At 36.4% G+C, this 26,934-nt stretch overlaps 1 protein-coding gene across 10 annotated transcripts in view; it reads left to right on the forward strand.

The window, feature by feature from the left end:
- INPP4B (inositol polyphosphate-4-phosphatase type II B) overlaps positions 1-26,934 on the forward strand; it is a 934,219-nt gene that overhangs the window by 461,498 nt on the left and 445,787 nt on the right. For 9 of the 10 annotated variants that reach the window (XM_077139955.1, XM_077139941.1, XM_077139945.1 and 6 more), the window contains one exon: positions 20,839-20,905. The gene's annotated coding sequence lies outside the window, so the exon portion shown is untranslated. Of the gene's footprint in view, positions 1-12,422; positions 12,444-20,838; positions 20,906-26,934 lie in introns of those variants that run through there. The other variant, XM_077139948.1, reaches the window with a different exon arrangement.

Below are 26,934 nucleotides of genomic sequence, written 5' to 3' on the forward strand. Positions count from 1 at the left end.
ATGGTATGTATAAATTTTTTTTCTGTTTTCATTTCATTTATTTTTCTGAATTTGATGCAAATGTTCCAAAAAATGATCATGATGATCAATATGCAATTATGTGGTGATATTGTGAATTACTGATTATATATGTAGAATGGAATGATCAAAATAGGAATGTTTGCATTTGCTTGGTGTTTTTTGGTATTTTTTTTTAAAATAGCTATTAAAAATATGTTTTAATTTTAAACAAAATGGATAAAATAAGTGAACAAATGAGAATATTTAGCACAAAATTAAAAACTATAAAAAGACCCATACTGAAAATCTAGAGTGATCAGTACACTCGCTGAAGTTTGAAGAATGCTCTAGATGGGAATTTCAACCTATTGAAACTGCAGAAGAAAGGATGAATGAACATGAAGACATGGGAATGGAAATGATTCACTCTGAAGAGCAAATAACAAAATATTAAAAAATATATGCAAAGTGTCAGTCATCTATGAATTAATACCAAAACGTCTAATATAGATGCAAAGAGTGTCCCAGAATAAGAGGAGAGAGAGATTGGATGATAAAATTAAATTTAAATGTAATGGCTGAAAACTTCCAAATTTGCTGGGGGAAAAAACATAACAACAATTATAGAACCAAGAAGCTCAGCAAACTGCAAGTAGGATGAATAGAAGAGAAACCACACCCAGACATATAATATTCAAACTATTGATATCAGCTGGAAAAAAGTGCATGTGTAGGAAAAAAATTATAAGAATGACAGATGGCTTTTTATCAGAAACAAGGGCATATAGAAAACATAAAGAAGAAAAATCTATCACTCAAATGTATACCACGAAACTGAGTGTGAAATGAGAGCATTTTCAAAACTAGGGAAGTTTTTCATCTGCGTAATTGCAAAGCTGAAGGAGATTTTGCCAGCTAAAGGAAGTGATATCAATAGGAAAGAAAGAAGAACATTAGAAATGGTAACTATACTGTTAAATATGAAAGGCTATATTTCATAGTTTTATTTTCTTTAAGTGGAAACTGCCTGTTTGTGGCAAAAATGATAATATTGCTTATAGAGTTTATAACCTATGACAATAGCACAAAGAAGGAAGATTAATGGGATTTTGCTATTTAAGACACTTAAATTTTAACTACAGTGATAAACTATTAATTAAAAGCAATTTATGAGTAGGTGATGCTAATTGTAAGCTTTAGAGCTACCATTAAAAATATACGTCAAAGTGGCATAAAATTGGTAAAAAAAAAAAAGAAGAAAGATAATAGAATACTCAAAATGTTTTATTAATTCCAAAGGAACAAAATAACAAGACACAAAGAAAACAAATAGCAAAAAGATTGATTAAAGCCAACCATAGTAATAATCACATTAAAAGTCAATGTCTTAGTGAGACTTCCTGGAAGATGGCGGCTTAGTAAGACGCGCGGATCTTAGTTTCTTCTCCAGGACACCTACTAGGGGAGTAGAAACGATACAGAAAGCGCCCAAAGCCACAACAGAGATAAAAAAGATAGCGTACCCCATCCTGGAACGGCTGGCTGGCTGAGAGAAGCAGCTCGGGTGAGATCGCCGAGGCGCGCGGGCCTTATTGGGCGGGGTGGCAAGCGGCCGGAGTTACTCCCTTCCCCCTTCCCGGGCCGGCTGGGAGAATTGGAGAGGTGGTCCCCTGAAACCAAGGCGACTGGCGCCCACACCACGCGCAGCCCCCGGACCAACTGAGAGAATTGGATCGGAAACCCCCAGGCCGCGGAGAACGGTGACCCCGTGACTCCCGGGGAACGTGCACTCTCTCGGGTGGGCCGCTGCCGCTGGCGCCCTCCCGCCACGCTTGTTGCCCAGGGCCGACTAGGAAATTCGGACGGGCTCTTTCCCTGGCTGCGGCGACCAGCAACCCTCCCTGCGTTCGGACCCCGGGCCGGCTCAAGCCGCTTCGGCTAGCGAACCCCCAGGACGGCGAGAGTTTTCCAAAGTTTAAGGTCCCACAGCACCTTTTACTGGTGGGACCCGCAGACAAACGTGTGCCACGAGCGCCACCTACTGGGCAGGATAAGAAAAACAGAACCCAGAGATTTCACAGAAAAATATTACAACCTTGTTGGGTCCAACACCAAGAGAAATCTGAATAAATGCCCAGACGCCAGCAGCAGAAGATAACTGTCCACGCTCAAAAGATTGAGAATATGGCTCAGTCAAAGGAACAAACCAATAGCTCAAATGAGACACAAGAGCTGAGACAACTAATGCTGAATATACGAACAGAAATGGAAAACCTCTTCAAAAATGAAATCGATAAATTGAGGGAGGACATGAAGAGGACATGGGCTGAACATAAAGAAGAAATAGAAAAACTGAAAAAACAAATCGCAGAACTTATGGAAGTGAAGGATAAAGTAGCAAACATAGAAAAAATAATGGATAGCTACAATGATAGATTTAAAGAGACAGAAGATAGAATTAGTGATTTGGAGGATGGAACATCTGAATTCCAAAAAGAAACAGAAACTATAGGGAAAAGAATGGAAAAATTTGAACAGGGTATCAGGGAACTCAAGGACAATATGAACCGCACAAATATACGTGTTGTGGGTGTCCCAGAAGGAGAAGAGAAGGGAAAAGGAGGAGAAAAACTAATGGAAGAAATTATCACTGAAAATTTCCCAACTCTTATGAAAGACCTAAAATTACAGATCCAAGAAGTGCAGCGCACCCCAAAGAGATTAGACCCAAATAGGCGTTCTCCAAGACACTTACTAGTTAGAATGTCAGAGGTCAAAGAGAAAGAGAAGATCTTGAAAGCAGCAAGAGAAAAACAATCCATTACATACAAGGGAAACCCAATAAGACTTTGCGTAGATTTCTCAGCAGAAACCATGGAAGCTAGAAGACAGTGGGATGATATATTTAAAATACTAAAAGAGAAAAACTGCCAACCAAGACTCCTATATCCAGCAAAATTATCCTTCAAAAATGAGGGAGAAATTAAAACATTCTCAGACAAAAAGTCACTGAAAGAATTTGTGACCAAGAGACCAGCTCTGCAAGAAATACTAAAGGGAGCACTAGAGTCAGATACAAAAAGACAGAAGAGAGAGATATGGAAAAGAGTGTAGAAAGAAGGAAAATCAGATATGATATATATAATACAAAAGGCAAAATGTTAGAGGAAAATATTATCCAAACAGTAATAACACTAAATGTCAATGGACTGAATTCCCCAATCAAAAGACATAGATTGGCAGAATGGATTAAAAAACAGGATCCTTCTATATGCTGTCTACAGGAAACACATCTTAGACCCAAAGATAAACATAGGTTGAAAGTGAAAGGTTGGGAAAAGATATTTCATGCAAATAACAACCAGAAAAGAGCAGGAGTGGCTATACTAATATCCAACAAATTAGACTTCAAATGTAAAACAGTTAAAAGAGACAAAGAAGGACACTATATACTAATAAAAGGAACAATTAAACAAGAAGACATAACAATCATAAATATTTACGCACCGAATCAGAATGCCCCAAAATACGTGAGGAATATACTGCAAACACTGAAAAGGGAAATAGACTCATATATCATAATAGTTGGAGACTTCAACTCACCACTCTCATCAATGGACAGAACATCTAGACAGAGGATCAACAAAGAAATAGAGAATCTGAATATTACTATAAATGAACTAGACTTAATAGACATTTATAGGACATTACATCCCACAACAGCAGGATACACCTTTTTCTCAAGTGCTCATGGATCATTCTCAAAGATAGACCATATGCTGGGTCACAAAGCAAGTCTCAACAAATTTAAAAAGATTGAAATCTTACACAACACTTTCTCGGACCATAAAGGAATGATGTTGGAAATCAATAATAGGCAGAGTACCAGAAAATTCACAAATACGTGGAGGCTCAACAACACACTCCTAAACAATGACTGGGTCAAAGAAGAAATTGCAAGAGAAATTAGCAAATACCTCGAGGCGAATGAAAATGAAAACACAACATATCAAAACTTATGGGACGCAGCAAAGGCAGTGCTAAGAGGGAAATTTATTGCTCTAAATGCCTATATCAGAAAAGAAGAAAAGGCAAAAATTCAGGAATTAACTATCCATTTGGAAGAACTGGAGAAAGAACAGCAAGCTAACCCCAAAGCAAGCAAAAGGAAAGAAATAACAAAGATTAGAGCACAAATAAATGAAATTGAAAACATGAAAACAATAGAGAAAATCAATAAGGCCAGAAGTTGGTTCTATGAGAAAATCAATAAGATTGATGGGCCCTTAGCAAGATTGACAAAAAGAAGAAGAGAGAGGATGCAAATAAATAAGATCAGAAATGGAAGAGGAGACATAACTACTGACCTCACAGAAATAAAGGAGGTAATAACAGGATACTATGAACAACTTTATGCTAATAAATACAACAATTTAGAGGAAATGGACGGGTTCCTGGAAAGACATGAACAACCAACTTTGACTCAAGAAGACATAGACGACCTCAACAAACCAATCACAAGTAAAGAAATTGAATTAGTCATTCAAAAGCTTCCTAAAAAGAAAAGTCCAGGACCAGATGGCTTCACATGTGAATTCTACCAAACGTTCCAGAAAGAATTAGTACCAATTCTCTTCAAACTCTTCAAAAAAATCAAAGTGGAGGGAAAACTACCTAATTCATTCTATGAAGCCAACATCACCCTCATACCAAAACCAGGCAAAGACATTACAAAAAAAGAAAACTACAGACCAATCTCTCTAATGAATACAGATGCAAAAATCCTCAATAAAATTCTAGCAAATCGTATCCAACAACACATTAAAAGAATTATACATCATGACCAAGTAGGATTCATCCCAGGTATGCAAGGATGGTTCAACATAAGAAAATCAATTAATGTAATACACCATATCAACAAATCAAAGCAGAAAAATCACATGATCATCTCAATTGATGCAGAGAAGGCATTCGACAAGATTCAACATCCTTTCCTGTTGAAAACACTTCAAAAGATAGGAATACAAGGGAACTTCCTTAAAATGATAGAGGGAATATATGAAAAACCCACAGCTAATATCATCCTCAATGGGGAAAAATTGAAAACTTTCCCCCTAAGATCAGGAACAAGACAAGGATGTCCACTATCACCACTATTATTCAACATTGTGTTGGAGGTTCTAGCCAGAGCAATTAGACAAGAAAAAGAAATACAAGGCATCAAAATTGGAAAGGAAGAAGTAAAACTATCACTGTTTGCAGACGATATGATACTATACGTCGAAAACCCAGAAAAATCCACAACAAAACTACTAGAGCTAATAAATGAGTACAGCAAAGTAGCAGGTTACAAGATCAACATTCCAAAATCTGTAGCATTTCTATACACTAGTAATGAACAAGCTGAGGGGGAAATCAAGAAACGAATCCCATTTACAATTGCAACTAAAAGAATAAAATACCTAGGAATAAATTTAACTAAAGAGACAAAAAACCTATATAAAGAAAACTACAAAAAACTGCTAAAAGAAATCACAGAAGACCTAAATAGATGGAAGGGCATACCGTGTTCATGGATTGGAAGACTAAATATAGTTAAGATGTCAATCCTACCTAAATTGATTTACAGATTCAATGCAATAACAATCAAAATCCCAACAACTTATTTTTCAGAAATAGAAAAACCAATAAGCAAATTTATCTGGAAGGGCAGGGTGCCCCGAATTGCTAAAAACATCTTGAGGAAAAAAAACGAAGCTGGAGGTCTCGCGCTGCCTGACTTTAAGGCATATTATGAAGCCACAGTGGTCAAAACAGCATGGTATTGGCATAAAGATAGATATATCGACCAATGGAATCGAATAGAGTGCTCAGATATAGACCCTCTCATCTATGGACATTTGATCTTTGATAAGGCAGTCAAGCCAACTCACCTGGGACAGAGCAGTCTCTTCAATAAATGGTGCCTAGAGAACCTGATATCCATATGCAAAAGAATGAAAGAAGACCCATCTCTCACACCCTATACAAAAGTTAACTCAAAATGGATCAAAGATCTAAACATTAGGTCTAAGACCATAAAACAGTTAGAGGAAAATGTTGGGAGATATCTTATGGATCTTACAACTGGAGGCGGTTTTATGGACCTTAAACCTAAAGCAAGAGCACTGAAGAAGGAAATAAATAAATGGGAACTCCTCAAAATTAAACACTTTTGTGCATCAAAGATCTTCATCAAGAAAGTAGAAAGACAGCCTTCACAATGGGAGACAATATTTGGAAATGATATATCAGATAAAGGTCTAGTATCCAGAATTTATAAAGAGATTGTTCATCTCAACAACAAAAAGACAGCCAACCCAATTACAAAATGGGAAAAAGACTTGAACAGACACCTCTCAGAAGAGGAAATACGGATGGCCAAGAGGCACATGAAGAGATGCTCAATGTCCCTGGCCATTAGAGAAATGCAAATCAAAACCACAATGAGATATCATCTCACACCCACCAGAATGGCCATTATCAACAAAACAGAAAATGACAAGTGCTGGAGAGGATGCGGAGAAAGAGGCACACTTACCCACTGTTGGTGGGAATGTCAAAGGGTGCAACCACTGTGGAAGGCAGTTTGGCGGTTCCTCAAAAAGCTGAATATAGAATTGCCATACGACCCAGCAATACCATTGCTAGGTATCTACTCAAAGGACTTAAGGGCAAAGACACAAACGGACATTTGCACACCAATGTTTATAGCAGCATTATTTACAATTGCAAAGAGATGGAAACAGCCAAAATCTCCATCAACAGAAGAGTGGCTAAACAAACTGTGGTATATACATACGATGGAATATTATGCAGCTTTAAGACAAGATAAACTTATGAACCATGTAATAACATGGATGGACCTAGAGAATATTATGCTGAGTGAATCCAGCCAAAAACTAAAGGACAAATACTGTATGGTCCCACTGATGTGAACGGACATTCGAGAATAAACTTGAAATATGTCATTGGTAACAGAGTTCAGCAGGAGTTAGAAACAGGGTAAGACAATGGGTAATTGAAGCTGAAGGGATACAGACTGTGCAACAGGACTAGATACAAAAACTCAAAAATGGACAGCACAATAATACCTAATTGTAAAGTAATCATGTTAAAACACTGAATGAAGCTGCATCTGAGCTATAGGTTTTTGTTTTGTTTTGTGTTGTTTTGTTTTGATTTTACTATTATTACTTTTATTTTTTTCTCTATATTAACATTCTATATCTTTTTCGGTTATGTTGCTAGTTCTTCTAAACCAATGCAAATGTACTAAGAAATGATGATCATGCATCTATGTGATGATGTTAAGAATTAATGATTGCATGTGTAGAATGGTATGATCTCTAAATGTTGGGTTAATTTCTTTTTTTCCGTTAATTAAAAAAAAAAAAAAAAGAGAAGGGATAATTGGAGATGAAGGGATACAGACTGTACAACGGGACTGGATATAAAAACTCAGAAATGGACAGCACAATACTACCCAATTGTAATGCAATTATGTTAAAACACTGAATGAAGCTGCATGTGAGGTATAGGTTTTTTGTTTTTGTTTTTTTGTGTTTTTTTTTCTTTCTATTATTGTTTTAATTCTTATTCTGTTGTCTTTTTATTTCTTTTTTTAAATTGATGCAAATGTACTAAGAAATGATGAATATGCAACTATGTGATGTTATTAAGAATTACTGATTGTACATGTAGATTGGAATGATTTCTAATTGTTTTGTTAATTCTTTTTTTAATTAATAAAAAAAAAAAAGTAGTAGCAGCAAAAAAAAAAAAAAAAAAAAAAAAAAAAGTCAATGTCTTTAGCGGGCCACGGTGGCTCAGCAGGCAGATTGCTCACCTGCTATGCCAGAGGACCCAGGTTCGATTCCTGGTGCCTGCCCATGTAAAAAAAAAAAAAAAAAAAAAGGAGTAAATGTATTCACTTTCTGGTGCCTGTCCATACAAAAAAAAAAAAAAATCTCCTATATGCAGAGATTATTAAGCAAGATAAAAAAATCAAAACCTAAATACATGTGTACTGAGGGATATAGTGTATGTTAGAAATTTAGAAATTGACTCTTTAGGTTATTGGATAATCCTCAAAGTTGATTAATTTTCTTCAGTAGAAAATGTAATTAAAGTCTTAGGTTTTCAGTTGCCACTCAGGTTAATAAATGTGTGTGTTAGGATCTACTTGTTGGTTTCTCTTTTTGATCCAAGTGTACAACATGTCTTCATGAGTACCAAGTTAAAGTACAAGGGGAAAAAAAAGAGAAAACTTATATACTATGTAAAATAAGCACACTTTGTTGTTAAGATGTAGAAACAGATCAGGCATGCATGGATAATATTCCTTTGGCATACTAATCATAATCAGGTAAACAGGTGAAGCAACAAAAAGGTATGACAGGCTAAAAAGGAAAGTAATTTAGTTTGCTGAAGCAGAAGTTCTTTATTTCTCATCAAAGTAGTTGATATATAGTAGCGTTCATAGCCATCTATTTGAAGAGTAAAGAACTCTACTTGGTGAGTATAACCTGAGCAGCAATTATTTAAAAATCATTATTTTAGATTCTTTAGTGGGACAATGAGGATGCATACTATGTATTGTATGGCTTGGGAGGAGTGGGACCATACAAGATATAAAGGAGAAACCCAACCATATCTTAAATGGCATATTTGCTCTTACTCTACTTACTGCTAAATCAAGTGAAACACATTCTTGTACAAGTTGTTATTAACTGCCTTTGAGAATTTGACCCCTTTTACTACGGTCACTTAAAATAGAAATGCCAGCAAGTGGTTCTTATGTATTTTTGGGGAAACACTTATTTTCCTGATTTTATTTTTCATTCATTATTGATCTTTCAAAATGAACTGAACCTTTTTTCAAAGATTACAGTGAACATTTCAGTCTTTAAAAAAAATAGAAGATTGACATTGCCAAGTATTGTAGAGAATGTAGAGCAACTAGACTTCTCATGTTTTGCTGGTAGGAGTATGGAACAGTACAATAACTTTGGAAATTCCAAAATTTTGGTAACTTATTGCAATAGAAATTTATTTCTTTGCTCATATAAATTCCAGTATTCTATCTATTCCTGATAGATTCAAGGCCTTTTATATGGTCTTGTAGGAAACCAGGATCCTTTAATCTTGAGGATCTGTACTCCTTGGTATCTTTCATTTGGCAAAAGGAAAGCGAAGGAGAAAGATTTTGGGAAACTGACTCCTTGTTAAGTAAATATTTTTGGTATGGCCTAGTGATATATTCATTTGTGAAGTGGTTTCCCCTAAAATTCTTCCTCTTAAGAAAGCAGTGGGTGCCAGAGAACCCGGGTTCGATTCACGGTGCCTGCCCATGTTAAAAAAAAAAAAAGAAAGCAGTGAGTTAGTTGTTTATTTATTATTTTTAGATCCTAAGTGTTCTGAAATAGCAGGTTAGAAGAGAAGAGTAACAAATTATGCAAAAAAGTTCATCATAGAAGCTAGCATTTTAAAGGATTTATTGTTTTCAGGTCCCTGAATAAAATAGTTATTTCCACATTACTAAGGATGATTGAGACCCAAAGCATTGAGGCTATAAGAAAAGAGTCAAGAGTCAAGAGAAGAGATTTAAATGATTTCTCTTAAGGGAGTTGGTATGATCTAGGCAGCTGTTGAGAGGCAAGCCCTTGCAGAGACCATAATGTGGGAAATAGGACAAAAGCATCCCTTGAAAATCCAGATACCTCTAGAAAAGGATTTTAGAAGCTGTGGTTATGTTTGGCAACAAAGACCTGGGATAAGCCTGGCCCTGGCATCATGGGATATGATTCTCAGGGATAAGCCTGGTGCTGGCATCATGGATCATGACTCCCAGGAATGAACCTGGCCCCATCATGAGATTAGTTGTCCAACAGGTGGAAAAGAAATGAAGTTTCAATAGCTAAGAAATTTCAAATCAAATCCAAAGGTCTTTCTGGAAGTTACTTTTATGCACATTTCAGTCAGATATTACAAACTGCCACAATATGACAAGCCCCAACCAACAGTGTTCCTAAAACCCTAAGGGATACTTTGGTCTCTATAAAAGTTTTACTTATTAAGTTTGTTTTTCAGAGACTTAAAGCTTCTGGATTGTTCCAATACCAGATATGCTCTGAAACCCAGAAATAATGGGCTCTCCAAGAACAACAACCAGTTTCATCCTTCTGCCCCTTAATGACAATGTCCCTTTTCAGCCATGAAGAAGTTAGAAGAGTCATTGCCCAGATCTCCCTCAAGATTGACAGAAAAAATTGTCAAATGAGAAAAAGTTTTACCAAGAAAATAAGATTTAAGGGATTATTATGGTTGTTGAATCATTGTATAGATATTCCGTTTTGCTTTCTGGTGTGTTAGAGTAGACAGTGGTAAATACCTGATATCTTTGAATTATAATCCAGCTGCTTTGATCACTGATAATGATTATATAGCCTTTATCTTGTGCCTTTGGGATTGTAAAAACCTGTGACTAACCTTCACTTGTACCCATTTATCCAGTTTTTCAACTTTAAAGTCTTGTGATCACTGAAGACAGCTCCTGTCTTATTAATGAAGAGTCTTGGGTCAGCCCAGAGCTAATCCACTCCAAGTTCAAAGTTATCTTAATAACCAAAGCTGGATCTAACCAAAATGATCCCACCTGATGTACATAGTAGCTAAAACTTCAACTAAAATTCAACTATACGTCAGTATAATACTAAAAATCATGCTCACTTCATATTAAGGCTGCCATTTTCTTACATACATGCTGTGACTATGCATGTAAACATTCTCTGCATGCTCGCTAATTAAATCATCCCTAATTAACACAACAACAACAAAAAACCTGAATGAAATTGGGCTAGTTCCAAGGTGCCTCCATAACTGTTACAAGGAAAGGCTGATGCTGCAGTTGCCTGAAGCAGTGATGTGCGGGCACCAGTTCATACCACCCGTGAGCTGATTGTGTGTAACTCTTCCCAAATCTGGTGAGTTTAATTCCAGAGTGAAATATTTGGCGCTCAAGCTGGCATCAAGTGTGATGCATTGTCCAATCATGCTTTTATCAGTAATAAAGCCGATGTTCAGAATCTCATTTACCTGTCTCCATACCTGCTAAATCAGGTGCTTCCAAAACTGAGAGGGAAAAGCAAAACCATCATTACTTATTGACAACCTGCCTTCTCTCCACTGGAACTTCCACACTCAATATTTCTTATCATTTATTGGCTTAAAAGTAAAAGGTAGAATTTGTCTTTGGTTGGGATTTCTTTGTTCTGAGAGACTAGTTGATACTTTTAGGCATATATGCAAGCTATGTATCAGTTTATATTAAGGCAGCATGAACCAGAGGAATAAATCAGATGGAAGTATTTTATACTGATATTAAACTTTTCTTGACCTTTCTGACTTGATTCAGTCATCCATTATTTGCTCACATAGCATCTAGCACTTCTCTTGGTGGCACATCATACATTTATTTGTGTGATTCATTAAGGAAGAATCTGCAATTCCCATTGGGTTGTAAACACCATAAGCTCCATCAGAGGAAAAGGCCATATGAATTTTTTAATCATTTTATTTCCAGCACTTGGAATAAGGTCTGGTACATAGAAAATACTTAATAAACGAATAACACAATTTCTGTTTTCAGTATGAACAGAGATAATGATGCAAGATTAATTTTTTGCTTCTTCCTGTATGCATAATCCCTAGAAATCAGGGCCTGCATGAGGACAACTCTTGTTTTGAGAAGCGGAATAGGCCAGGAACACAAAACTAATAATAACTGTAATGATAGGAACCAATCATAGTGATTGGACTCATGCTGTGCTTTTGCTTCCATTCCACAGGTCAATAGTATGGAACTGATAGTAGAGTCATTTGCATCTGATCTCTTGGCTCTTGACTTTCTTCCTGTAGCCTCAAAGTTTGGACCTCATTCACCCTTTCTAATGTGGCAACAGCTATTATATTCAGAGGCCTGAAAAGAATACATCCTTACAAATGCTAGCTCCTAGGATTAAATTTTTGTAGAATTATTTTATTCTGCTCTTCTAACCTGCTGTTAGAGGAAAACAATTTGTGAAGTGGTTTCTACTAAAACCCTTCCTCTTAAGAGAACAACCTCTCAGGGTTGGTCTGTTATTTGTTTATTTATTATTTTTAGATTCTAAGTGTTCTCTCTGACCAACAGTCTTCATGGGGCCACTTGAGTGTTTAGCTGGCTCCTTTTCTTTGATTTTTATGCTGGGAAAATGTTTTTATCGGCTTTGACATTCCTTGAAAGGTGATCTTGCAGGTTGATTTTGAGAAAAAACTTTATTCCTAAGAAACTCTATCTAAAGGTTATTTTGAGAAGTCTTTCCTGTCATCCTCATGCTGACTGTCTTTCCATGTTTTGAAAGGTAATTCTTAACAGGTACAGTTGACAGGTTATGGTATTTGGTTGGTAATATTTGCCACTTTTGCAAGAAGCTACCTGAAAGGGCAAAATTTCAAAGCTACATTCTTTCAAAATTGATAAAATTGGTTGAACTTTAAACAAAAACATGATTTTTTCCTTCCAAAAATATTTTTGTCTCCCTTTATTAGCCATGCCTGTAGTTTTGATTCTTACAGTGCTTTTTCCCCCAGTTTGCAGTGAGGGCTTTTGTAAGCAATTCAGGATTCTTGTGGGCAATCAACTTTATTTAATTTCCCGACTAATACCCACATATTGCCATCATGAGTCTTTTTCTCTAATATTTAAGTATTTCTTTTGTTTTTTCGGCCTCGTGAGGATACTAAAGATAATGTCATTCTGATGATTATTACTTTGTGTCCCAGCCACAGCCTTTTACTGTATTCTGTGCATTAGACCACACAAACTATACCAGAGGCTTCCTTCTTGAGGAGTTTATACCCTGAGTATAATGAATTAGAATCTGTATTTCCCAGGTGGTTCTGATATGCAGCATTTTAACAAAACAAAAGTTTAATGTATAAATCTGTTTACTTTTTCAAGCACTCAAGAAACATTTTAATCTCTTACTGTATAAAAGGAGATATAGCAAATAGTGTGAAGAGTGAAAAAAAAAGGTAGATTCATATAACAACATATAAATAAATAGCCATGTAACGAGCCAGCAAAAACACAAATCATATGGGAATTATTATTTCAGGTATGCGTTTTCATACGAAAGTCTTTGCAGAGGCTCTGGCCTACGTGGGACAGCCTTTGCCCAAGTGGCAGCAACCTTAGGAAAAGGTGCCTCTAGACAGAGGAAATATGCAAAAGTTACAAAACAAGAGGCATTTAGGAAATGTCTGAGACATAAAACCTATGTAGAGGAGTAGTAAAGGGGAAATTGGAAGGGGACAGGTTATATAATGTCCTGAGTGGCTGCCTAAGGAGTATGTTTATTTTTCATTATGTAGCTATGAAGTATCACCCATGGAGTTGCCCTATTTAATAACTTATGCCCCGAGGATAGTTTTGCTTCTTCCCATGCAAAACTATATTCCTCCTGAACCCCTGTTGCCTATTCTTCCTGATTTCATGCAACTTTTTACTATATTCCTCTGGTTGTCCACTTGTCTTCAACTCTTTCAGAAATCAGTTTTACCAAAGCTTTATTTATAACCATGTCATTCATTTTACTTATCTCAATATTTAGGTATCAAGCATTGGAGTAGACAATGTATGTAATTGGCTTTGAACCAGTTGAGCTTCACCAAGTCTTCACCTGTAGTGGGCTGTGATGGAAATAGCTAGTTGTCCACCTCAGATCTTTGTTCTCTTCCAGAGTGTAGAGTTATTGCTGGAAAGCAGCTGCCCAGTCAGGCCTCTGCCCCATCCAAGCAAACTGTGTGACACTTACAGACATGGCCCGTACAATGCTCTCCTGCGAGTCTCATTCTTTCTCTTCCTTAGCCTTCATGTTGGATGCCCATATTCAGGGTAAGTGTCCTGCTTGGAAGATAGTGGGGGATCTTTTAGCCTGGTTCCTGAAGGACTTCATAAACCAGAGCCCCCTCCTGTCCTTCCAATCCCAAAAGTGGATTTATATGAAAAAGAAATAAACTTACATTGAGTGACTTTAATTAGAAAGTTAAATAAGTGTAAGTCACTGGGATATTACATTTTACTATTACAGAAGTTAGTATTTCCATAAGTAATACAATAACCCAATAAATATTGTTTGAATGAGTGAATCAAAGGAAAGTATTTCTAGTTAAGACACATAAAGGTTTGTCTTTATTATATACATATATTTTAGGTGGGGTAAACTCTTATCTGCAAGCATAAGTCATATATATCTGTCGGTTTCCAAAAGCAGGGAAAAAATACATACCTAAAAGGCAATCGAAAGGATAACTAGTGATGGTGTACTTTTGATTCAAGCCCACTTAACACTTCTGATCGTTGGTTAAATGGAAATATTGAATACAAATGAAAAGAGATTTACTGACAATTTTATTTCTTCATATGGCTAATGACTTAAAGGGTCTAATTCTTTATATTAAATCAAGTCATCAAATGTCAGTAGTGTAAATTATCCTTAAAGAAATTGAGAGACCTTGATTTTATAGGTTAAATGACTTTAGATCATATAAGATTTAGTAGAAGAACCAGGATTTGGAATTTATATTGCCAGATTCCCAGGTTTGTGAAGTTTTCTCTATTGCATTTTGGTTAGCTGCTTCAAGAAAAATAAAAAGTTTTATTTTCCAAAACATGAATACCTGCATTGTATATTGGACTCCAATTTCTTTTTGAGCTATGGCCCAGTGCAACCTGTTTTCTTCTGATGAGATCCAAAGAAGTGATGAGTTTTTGGATCTGAAGAAGAAACAAGGCTTTTGATTTAGCAATTCTTTTCTGTGCTTTGGAGCAACAGGTTACCCAGGGAAATCATAGGCTGATACAAAATCAAAGTAACAAGTGTGTGAAGTAGACATGAAAGCATTTTTAGTGAGGGAGCCATGCAATGGTTTTTAAGCACTGGAATTTCATACCTAAAAGGAGAGTGTAAAGAATAACTCAGATGTCAGATATGCATTCAGAGGAAAAAAGGAAGTTTCAGGATTACACATTTTCATTCGGTATTAAAGAGCTTTCTACCAGTCAAAATCATCAAAAGATAGAATAATTTTCTTCCTGAGATAGTGAGCTACTGAGCTCACTATCACTAATGGTGACAACTTGGTCAGGCTACTGGGTAGTGGTCATTCAAACAGCAGACAGACGACAGGACAAAATGACATATTTTCCACAATGTTACTTGCAGTCCCTTTCTAGCTGGGGATTCCTCTATGTGTATGTAAAGTTAGTCATTTCATCCTATAAGTTACTGTGATAAATTGGTTGCTCAGACTTTTACTTTGTAAATGTATGATTTTTCCTTTGTAAGTGATACATATGCAAAGAATTTGAGAAATCCTGAAAGTTGAAAAAAGTGACTGTTTTAGTGTCATTTCATTGTCCCATCAAGTTCCTTAGCTGCAAACATAGAATATACTCTAGCTAGTTTAAGTAGAAAAGAACTCATTTTAAAAATTTATCCATCAGGCTCAGTGAGCACAGTGCCAAGAGCCCATAAAATTTTTAGGGGCCCACAAACATGTTTAAATTTCTTTTAAAATTTGAAGAAAAAATAGACTTCAAGTTAAAGAAAATGTTTTATTATGATGTTAATATATGTTTTTTTACCAACTCAGCCATAATATATAATTGTACATCCCCATATATATACAGACATGCATACATATATTATATATATTTACACACACATATACATAGTGGAGGAAAGGGCCTATGAAGGCTAAAATGCCTTGTACTCATTAAAGTCTAAATGTACAGAGACTCAGGCTTGGGGGGACCACCCACCCAAATTCCAGCCACAACCAAATACTCATGAACACTGCTCCAGGGAAAATCTGCTTTGACTCCTACTGGCACAAATACCATCACCCACCTTGCTGCCACTGAATGTTATGGTAGGACTTCTGCCTCCATAGTTTTTGAGAGGTGGCAGATGGCAGCAATCAGAATGGATTGCCAGATGGATTCTGTGCAGCACAGGCTTCTGAATTGAAGCCTTGTACAATGGTATCTTATTAGAAAAGCTTAACATGCCTCCACCATAGCTCTAAGGAAGACTGAGAAGTCAGTTTCTGATTTCTGTACTGGTGATATCTAAAGTTGTAAGGTGGGCATATCCCAAACATAGGAGATATATTCCAAAGATTCTGGGTAGCCAAATCCACTGCACAAAACATCTGCTGCAAACATGCTGAGATATTAACTTCTAGATAAGTATAGTTTTTATTTTAAGTAATTATAAGATAAAATATAGCTGCAATTATTGGATATTTATTTTAAGCAGGCACTATGTGAACATTGTCTATGAATTACCTAACTAGATTATAAATTTAAAATTATCACAGCACTTTGAGATAGGCAATATTATTACTATTTTCCCATTTTATAAAAGATAAAACAAGCTTAGAGAAGCTAAGCAACCTGTTCATGGATTTATGCTGAGACTATAACATATTTTGGGAATTGTTATTTGTTCCATATATTCTTTCCCATTCACACAGATATTCTAGTTCTTTATTTCTCTTTATATGTTTTATACTTTTCTTTCCTGAACTATTCATAAGCATTTTATTGATTTTGTTGTCACTGATGTAATAATTTTGGAAGCTGTTCTTGCTTTTGGGAATTGCATCCTTTTTTGAAAACTTTACTTTCTATTTATTGCTATTATATAGCAAAGCTATTCACCGTATATCCTGGGACTTTTTAAAAAATCATTTTATTAATTCTAATAGAATGTTTTTATGGTCTTTTGGCTGACCTGAAGACCATGTTGAGAATAATCTTATTGCCAAGCAAATTCTAATTTGCCCTTACCATAAGGGATGGGAATTGAGAAAACCAAGGTTTTAAAAACCTGTTTTATGGAGTGATTTGTTTACAGTTATTTTAGAGACAGTTCATAAAAATAGGTTCTAGTAACTGTACAGAAATCATCTGTGAGACAAGCATTTAAATGGTGGAGTTTTTAGGAGCAAATGCATGTCTTTCAGGACACCATGAGGATCTCCTGACTATTCAATTTCCTCACATACATGACTTGCTCTCTCTTCATCTCTTCTAAACTCTACCTCACTCAGCAGCTGCCTCTGGCATGATATCCCAGCTGGGGTTCCTTGGGCTGGAGTCACCTGGGTTGTCTGGGCTCACCAATAAGACCTCTCAAGTCCAGCTTTCTTCCAAGGGTCAACATGGAAAAGACTAATAGCTCTGATTTAATATAACCCCATCCCATCAGGACTTTGGGGTAGAAGAAGCGATGGGATAAGTGATGAAAGCCACATTCTGGGTTACAAATGGGGTAGGAATAGGAACCAAGCACCAACCTCTGTGCATAAGGTGGAAGCCCAACAGAGGTCACTCCATTTTTTTTAATAGCCCACATTTTAATCCTAACCAACAATCTTCAATTCAGTTTAATATCCAGAAAATATTCCCAATAGAATTTTGCATTTTCTACTTGAAGGAAACGTTTATGTCCTAATTAAGGGAAATACCCTATTAGATCATTTATTGTGGGGGTAATGACAAGTGTTAAATGGGGCTTTCTGTTTGCATTAGCTCTGTGGGATGTTTATTTAAGATTACCATGCAGGTGGTGGGTGTTTTAGTTTGCTAAGGCTGCTGGAATGCAATTCACCAGAGACAGATTAGCTTTTATGAAAGAGATTTATTTAGTTACAAGTTTAATTTGGGAAGGCACATAGCAATGTCTGCTGGCCTTCTCTCCTGGCTTCTCAGTTCAAACAGCTTTCCCCGGGTTGTTTCCTTTCTGCATTTTCAAATGTCTGGGTCTGTGTTGGCTCAGTGCTCTAAGCCGAGTTGTACTGGATTGTACTGAGCTGTAATGAGCTGTGCTGGACTACTTCTCTCTCTTCTGACTCTCCTTTTAAGCCTCCAGCTAATCAAATTAAAATGTCACTCATTGCAGAAGGCACTCACCTTAACTGACAGCAGATGTAATAAGCCATAGACGAATTTCACATGCTGATCATTTATGTTCACAGCACCAGAAAACCGGGGCACCATCACCTGACCATGTTGACACCTGACTAACTATTATAGTGAGTTTGGGCAAATATTGGCTCTTACAACAATTGCTACGTGGTGAATATAATAGGAACAAAAGAAGTCTGAAAAACTCAGTTTATATAACACTGTTGATACTTCTGCATTACAGAGTTTATTCTTTGGACTTGCACAATTGCCATTTTACAGTTGATGTATTTGAATATCATTGTGTGATGTTTTCCTCTTCCTTTGTATACTATATTTATTTCAAGGGCTTGTTTGAAAATGATGAACCATGTGAGACTCTGCAGCCACAGAGTGGCTGTATTTGTAAGGTAGACTCATTACTTTACCAGATGCAATGACCCTTTCAAAATACCAAGAGGCAATGTGTTAGCTGTTCTGGTGATAAGACTAGGACACTGCCATCCACTGTAAGCAAAACAGAGCACAATGATTAGCTTGGGTGGGTTTGAAAAAGATAAGAGAATGAATTATGGTTTTGTTGAAATATTAGAATAAAGCTACTGCCTCAGACATCTAATCACAATGACCAATTAGACCAAAGTGTTTTTGCAAAGCCTACCTAAATAACAGCTTTGTATAGCAAATCTTATGACTTTTCTATGTAATTGGTATATAATTTTTCTCTTTTGCATTTAGAAACCAATAGATGGTTTGTATTTTCTTAAAAAGCAACTAACTGATGAGTCTTAGGCTTTCCTTATGAAACTTTTTTTTGCAACACTCTGAATTTATCGAACTTAAAAGATGGGAAATTTTAAATTTTTGATTAGGTATTTTGTCTTCCCCAAATTAAATAAGGCCTGGTATGATTTGAAGCATTGTAGTTTCACCTTCCTATGAAAATGAAGAAAGATATATGAGAATGTGGGTGAGAAAATCTCAAATCACATTTGTATTAAGGAATTCACTGGGAGAAAGTCTGTTTGTTTGTTGTTGCATTTTGGTTTTTGGGTTTTGTTTTTGTTTTTGTTTTTTGTTTTTGTTTTTTTTTACAATGTACCGTGGTTACAGAAAAACTTTAACTCCTGGGAATGAGTTACTCTTATTTTGAAAGGTAAAAGGAAATCTTGGTAGGTGATGGTGAATTTGCAATTTTGGAAATTATTGTCCCTGATAACAATATAAGAAAAAGAACCATGTAACATTTTTTAGATAAACATTTAATGATATCTAACAGTAAATTTTTGACCAACACCCTAGCACAGGGGTAAAATGCCAACAGATCAGACCCATAGGTTGGGGTTTAAATTCAAAAACTGACTCTTCAACTAGCTATGAGACTCTGGTTGAGAAAATCACCTTTCTTTGCCAGTTTTTTTCTATAAAATGTGGATAGTAATAGTGCCTTCCTCATAGAGTGGATGTATTGGGGGTCCTCAAGTCCACTCTCAGACTTGATAATTCACTCAAAGGACTCACAGGACTCACAAAAGCTGTAATATTCGTGATTATCCATGGTTTGTAGATTAAATTTAGCCAAGGGAAATGGTGGATGGGGCAAAGTCTAGGAGAAACCAGCATGAGCTTCCAGTTGTCTCCTCCCAGTGGAGTCACACAGGACGTGCTTACTTCTCCTAGCAATGATGTGTTAAAGCATGTGCAAAGGGTTGCCAACCAGGGAAGCTCAACTGAACCTTGGTTGAGCTTTAAAATAAACATACTCATAGAAAATCTGATAGAAAATCCTGATTTTGCGCTTTTGAAAAATCTGATGTTCTGACACCAGTGAGTCGACAGCCTTTGGTAGCATTTGGCTTGAGCTGCCCTCTTCAGAATGGAACCTGTTTTTTCTCCTACCATCCACAAACCTTCCATGACTGTGTTCTCCTCACACCAGGAGTATTTCACTCATTTAAGTTACCCATTTAGCTCCTATAGCATTCACACTTGTGACTCCTACTCAAAATCATTCTGTATATTGCTGCCAGCATCATTATTTTAAAACACTGTTTTACTCTGCATTTGTGATGGCTTATAATTTTCTATAAAGAAATTTGTCAGCCAAAAAAAAAAAAAATGAATCCAGGTGTCCAGGGCTTTTGCTGACTGTCAGTCACATAGGCATGCTGGGCTCCTGCAGCTGACCTCAGCTACTCTAACTCCAGCCCCTTCCCCCAGAGCAAAAAAAAAAAAAGGAAGTGTTCACCAAGAAATCACATTATTAGGATAAACTTAAATGGTCACACTGGTAAGGCATAGCCTAAGTCCTTAGCTTACAGTCATAGGCATTCACCACAAATACTCTGTGGCCTAAATGTCAGGCCTATGGAAGCACTCTTATCAGGCAGAATATTCCTAGAACTCAGAGGTTATTTGCTGGAAGTCTTCAAGGTATGCCTTTCTGTGAGCAACCCAGGTCTGCAGAGGTGACCTTTTCCCTCCAGGTGGTGAGAGGGGAAAATGGGGTAATTTATGTAATTTAGAATAGTGTCTGGCACGGGGAAGCAGTAAATAAGAGTCTGCTATAATTCCTTGTAGCTCATGAGCTGAAAGAAGTAGATAAATGTGGGACATAGTAAAGAAATAGTTATGTTCAATAGATCTTGAGATGATCATAAGTTTCCAATGAAATATTCAATATTATAGGCATACTAAATATTTTAGCTAGGGATTCTTTAGAAACAGAAGTTCCCAGTGAGACACTAAATCCCAACATTTTGTCTTTTTGTCCTTTACAGTGCTCTGAAACCAGCAAAGCAATAATCAAAGAGCAGAGCTGTTTTGAGGAATACAACGAGGAAGCAGGTACAAAAGTGATTCTCATTAATTAACCCTTAGTATTGGCTTAGGCTGATGATTAATTCAAGCTCATCCTCTATTTTTGGAAAAACAGCTTATAAAAATGCCAATTTGGTGTCTTAAGGTTTGTGTGACTGTTTTATAGATGACTAACCATATTTGAAAGAGAAATTAATTTCTAGATATGCATTCAACCAATTTTGAGGGCTTATTCAATTAGTACAGGAATAATTAGTACAGAGATGTGAAGAGATAAACTAATTCATTATTATTATTTATTGTTAATTCAGCAACTATTCATTAAGAATCTATTATGTGGCTGGCACTCATCTTTGAGGTATTTGGAGATTTTACAGAACTGAACGAAACAAGTATGGTCCATTCTTAACCTCAAAGTGTTTACAGTCCAGTGGGGGAAATAATACTATATAAATAATTATCAATATATAAGTAAAAGCTGTGATAAATGTATGAAAAGAGCAAGGTTCTGTGGCAAAAATAGTGAAGGACAAAGGAGAGATCTACTGAAACTAAGACCTTAAATGTGAGGTAAAGAGTATCAGGCATATGGAACAGCACTGGATACAGAAGGGACCCAAGAAAAGGACAGTGTGGCTGGAGCCAAGTCACAGAAGTGGGAAAAGGTATAAGATGAAGCAGTATGAATATGGGATAACGAGTAGGAGCACTGGCCCAGTTCCATGCAATTTTAATATCCATGGGCAGGTGCCTTTTGACCACCTCTACTTGATTCCTTTCTGCCCATGGTATTTCTGTATGATACCATTCGGTATTCTCTCCTGATCCCCCCAATATAGATGCTTTCAAATCTTACCCCCACCTCCCCATCACCTCCTGACAAAGTATAGCGTGAATGGCTTATAATTGGGCAGAGATGTACTCAGTGTGTCCATTTGTCTGAACACAGATCCCATGATATGTTTTGCATGCAATAGACTGGAGCCAGAAATGATAGAAAAATTCTGACTTTTGTAATGCTCTCAGGAACTTTACGTGCACATTAACATATCAAAGTCTCTTAGAAATTCTAAAATGAAAAAAAATTACATAAAAATGCGTATTTATATGTTTATATTTATGTTTGTTTAACTTATTTTTTCACAAAATTATTTCCCCAGATTACACTGGAAAACGTTTCAATGAGCTCTCTCTTGGGAATATGCATTTTAAGAGATTCCTTTTACTCTTGAGGCTGAGCAGCTTTTCTGTTGCCTGACCTCTTTTATGGCTATGCACCTTAAATAACATTAGAGAATTTTCTAGACTCTTGATAATTGAAGCAAAAAGAAAAATTTCTGTTTACACCAATGGTTTAGCTTTTTCGGGGAGAAGTTCTCTTGACCTGAACTATATGGTTGATTTAAATACGGATTATATTTTGCATTTAAAAATACAGGCTTTAGGGCGGGCCGCGGTGGCTCAGCGGGCAAGAGTGCTTGCCTGCCATGCCGGAGGACCCCGGTTCGATTCCCGGCCCCAGCCCATGTAAAAAACAAACAAACAAACAAAATATAATAAAACAAGAAAATGTTTAAAAGATGTTTCCCTTTCTTCCTCCCTTCCTTCCTTCCATCCTTCCTTCCTTCTCTGTCTTTCCTTCCCTTCCTCCCTCTCTCTTTAAAAAAAAAAAAAAAAAAAAAAAAAAAAAAAATACAGGCTTTAGTACCAATAACGAGCACTGGATTAAGAGTTTAGTAAGTAATTTTCAGTAGCATCATTAGTAAATGTGTTCTCTTAAGTCAAATAGACAGAGGAAAATCACAAAAATGATTACCTGCATTTCAATTGTTCTGACTCATATTCCTTTCCACTGAAAATGCTTATTCTCCTCGAAATGTAAAATTCTTATCATTTAGGCTCCTACAAAAATTCTTAAAGACAAATGGCTTGGGGTAGTAGCCAAGTCATCTAAAGGATTATTTGATCTTATATAAAATGTGGAGATTTTATATCCACAGCAATAAAAGCTCAAGAACCCAGGCTTAACCTAGGCTTATTCCAGAAGGGGGATTCTCAACATCTGTGTTGGAAAGCACATTGACTCTATTAGATCAATTCAGCATCTTTCATTGATGTTGGGAAGATATCATGAAAAGTTCTCTAGGATTTCATAACATATACAGGAAACACCTTGTTTCATTCACAGAAAAGCAGAGAAAGCTGCCCTTTAATTGCCACTTTTGCTATTTGCAGATGTCTTCAAATATGGAATCTAATTAGAAATCTTAATTGAAAATGCTTAAAAACAACTAAATAAAAGAAAGAAAAAGGATTGATGTGGCAGCATAAAAGTAGGGAGGAAAACAGAAATGGCAATATACCATTGAGATTGAATAATTGCTTATCTCAAAATGAACTGACCTCTGGGGACCAGGTTATATGAACAATATTGAACTTTACTGTTTCCTCATTCAAGAAATATTTCCCAACCAGATGAAAAGTCTTTTAATATTTACAAATTTAATTTTCTGAGATACTATTTGCTCTGTGTAAAACAAGTTTTACAGTTTTGGTTTTAAAGTTTTGAGGCCTTAGTTCAATCCCAGTTCCCTAACTAGTTTCCTGTGTGACCCTGGACATGTTTTCTAACTATTCTGAATCTCAGTTTACCTATTTCTAAAATGACTTTTTAAAATCACATCTCACAACATGGTTTCTATTTTACTTCTCTCTTGACTTACACATTGACTAGTGTGTAACTGCAGGTCTAGACATAAGAATTCTAGAAAGAAAGGAAAGAAGGGAAGAAGGAAGTAAAAGGGAAAGAAACTTCAATTAGAGAACATACATTATAATAACTAGCATAGACTATTGAAATATAAATATTCAGAATATGCATATTGATTCTGACCACTACAGGCCAATGCTCAAAGGCATATTTATTAATCCTTTTATTCACACTATTTTTTTTTTCTCATGGATGTTCTGTATTCTGCTATCCAGACTGTAATCCCTATTAGAGACACAGTTGCTTATTATTTCTGAACTCCTCAAAGCATTTTGCATGCTGCTAGGCATGAAAGATGCTCAATTAATATTTGATTAATTGAGTGAAGCTATAAACAGTTCCAAAGAGCAGCTAGCACAAATTGTCCTATCCCCTGGTTTACAAACAGCACAGCCAACTGCAGAACAGGAACTGTTGTGCTTCCCTGTGAGTTATTTTATTCAATGACAGTATATCTACCTCCTGCTGTTTCTCCATGCACTCTGCTCCCATCAGAGCAGCTGATTTGCTGTTACTTATGAATTATCTCATCCTTAGTTTTTGTCTTAGCTTGCACTTTTCCCTCCATTTGCAATATTCTCTTCTCTATTCCCTTTTTCTCATTCTCCTCCCCTTCGTTTCCCTCCCACTCTTCTCTTCCTCTATCTTCTTTTGTCTACCCTCCCGTTTTTGTTATACAAATCTCTTAAAGACAGCTCAAATATCATTTTTGCCATGAAGTGGTCCCACATACCTCCTGAGATAATTGTCTTACCACCCTTGATTTTTTTGGTTTGTTTTCAGGCACTGTCCTTTGCTCTCCACTGGTGGAAAGAGAGTCTGACAATGAGCAAGTGGCAGCCCAGCCACACACTATGTTAATGTCTTTTTCTTACCTCTCTCTACTCCATCCTGTTACCCGTTACCAAAACCCACAAAGGGAAAAAAGGAAGAGGATCTCTGGAAGTTTGCTGCTTGCTTCCACACTAGTATCTGCTTTATTGATAGGATAGATTCAGGCCATGAGCACCAGCTGAAGTCACCACATCAGTGGTCTATGTTGGGTTTGGATTTTTTGTATGAGTCCTTAGTTCTTACTCATGTGTCCTTCAGTGTCAGGAGACTAGCATTGCAACCCAGGGATCTAGGTGCCCCAGTTCCCAGAACACCTGCCTGATTCCTTTCTCCATGGACTGACCTTACTTTACATATCTTTTTATAATTTATAACTTGGATACTCATGATGTTGAGAACTGCCCCCTCCACAGAAGCCCATTCTAATGCCTCCCTATCTCCCACCCCAGCCACAAAGGAGGCCTGATATATCGATACCTATTCAGATCAGATGACAAAGATCAGAGCAGAAATAAATGAAATTAAGAACAAAAGAACAATAGAGAGAATAAAAAAAAAAAACAACAAAAGTTGGTTCTTTGAGAAGATTAATAAAATTGACAAACCCTTAGCAAGACTGACAGAGACAAAAAAGAGGAGTAAATAAATAAGATCATAAATGAGAGGGGGTCATTATTGCAGACCCCAAAGAAATAAAAAAGATCATAAGGAAATACTATGAGCAACTATATGCCTTGATGAAATGGACATTATCCTAGAAACACACAAACAACGTACACTGACTTGAGAAGAAATAGACCCCAATAAACCAGTCACAAGGAAAGAGATTGACTCAGTCATCAAACACTTCCTATATTAATTGTAGAAATATGAGAGTTCTTTTATGAGCTAGAACCAAAATATGATACTATTATGAGGTATTAATAGGGTGTTTCATGGGGAAAAAATTCAGTTAATGTAAACTATGGTCTATAGTTAATATTGTAATATTCTTTCATTAACTATAACAAAAGCACTATACCAAAGCTAAATGTCAATAGCAGGGGGATATAAGGGATCTGGGATTCTTTTTCTTTAGAAGAATTGAAATGTTCCCATATTGACTGTAGTGGTGAATGCAAAACTATATGATTAAACCAAGAGACAAAAGGACCATTAGACACAAGGTTTTCACAATCACACAGTCATACTGTGAAAGCTGTATCACAGTGAAAATGACTGTATACAGTCATTTTCAAGAAACATTGCTACTGGAACACAGCTCTACATTTTCAGGCACTTCCCTCCAACCTCTGCAATATACCTTAACTAAAAAGGTGGTATCTATATAATGCATAAGAATAACCTCCAGGATAACCTCTCGACTCTGTTCGGAATCTCTCAGCCACTGAAACTTTGTCTCATTTCCCTCTTCCCCCTTTTGGTCTAGAAGGTTTTCTCAATCCCTTGATGCTGAGTGCCAGCTCATTCTAGGATTTCTGTCCCACGTTACCAGGAAGTTTTATAACCCTGGGAGTCATGTCCCATGTAGAGAGGGGGAGGGCAGTGAATTTGGTTATCATGTTGGTTGAGAGAGGCCACATCTGAGCAACAAAAGAAGTTCTCTTAGGGGTGACTCTTGGCTTAATTTTAAGTAGGCTTAGCCTATCCTTTGTGGGGATGTTTCATATGAACAAACCCCAAGACTGAGGACTCAGTGGTTATCCCCACCGCTTGTGAGAATATCAGGAATTCTCCACATGGGGAAGTTGAATTTCCCTACTTTCTCATCATTCCCACAAGAAGACTTGGCAAATACTTTTTTTATAGAATGACCACTATTAAACAAACAGGAAACTATGAGTGTTGGAGAGGATATGGTGAAATAGGAACACTTATTCACTGCTTGGGGGATTGTAAAATCATACAACCACTGTGGAGGATGCAGTTTGATACTCAGGAAGCTAAGTGCTAGAGTTACCTTATGACCTGACTGTTCTGCTACTCAGGATGTACCCAGAATATTTGAAAGCAGGGACATGAACAGACATCTGCACACTGATGCTCATGGCAGCATTATTCACAATTGCTGAAAGATTGAAACAACCCAAATGTCCATCAGCAGATCAATGCATAAGCAAAATATGGTATACATACATGATAGAATGTTAGTCAGTAATAAGAAATAAGAAGGAATGACATACCGAAGCATATGACAGCATGGGAGAACCTTGATGACATTGTGCTAAGTGAAATAAGTCATACACAAAAGGATAAGCATTGTATGATTTCATTGATATGAACTAATAATAATATGTGAACTCTAGACATAAAATATAGAATATAGGTGTTTTAGTTTGCTAAAGTTGCCAGAATGCAATATACCAGGAACATAATGGCTTTTAAGAAGGGAATTTATTAAATTGAAAGTTTCCAGTTCTAAGAACATGAAAGTGTCCCAACTAAGGCACCA

Source organism: Tamandua tetradactyla, chromosome 22, assembly GCF_023851605.1.
Source record: "Tamandua tetradactyla isolate mTamTet1 chromosome 22, mTamTet1.pri, whole genome shotgun sequence".
NCBI classification, from domain to species: Eukaryota; Metazoa; Chordata; class Mammalia; order Pilosa; family Myrmecophagidae; genus Tamandua; species Tamandua tetradactyla.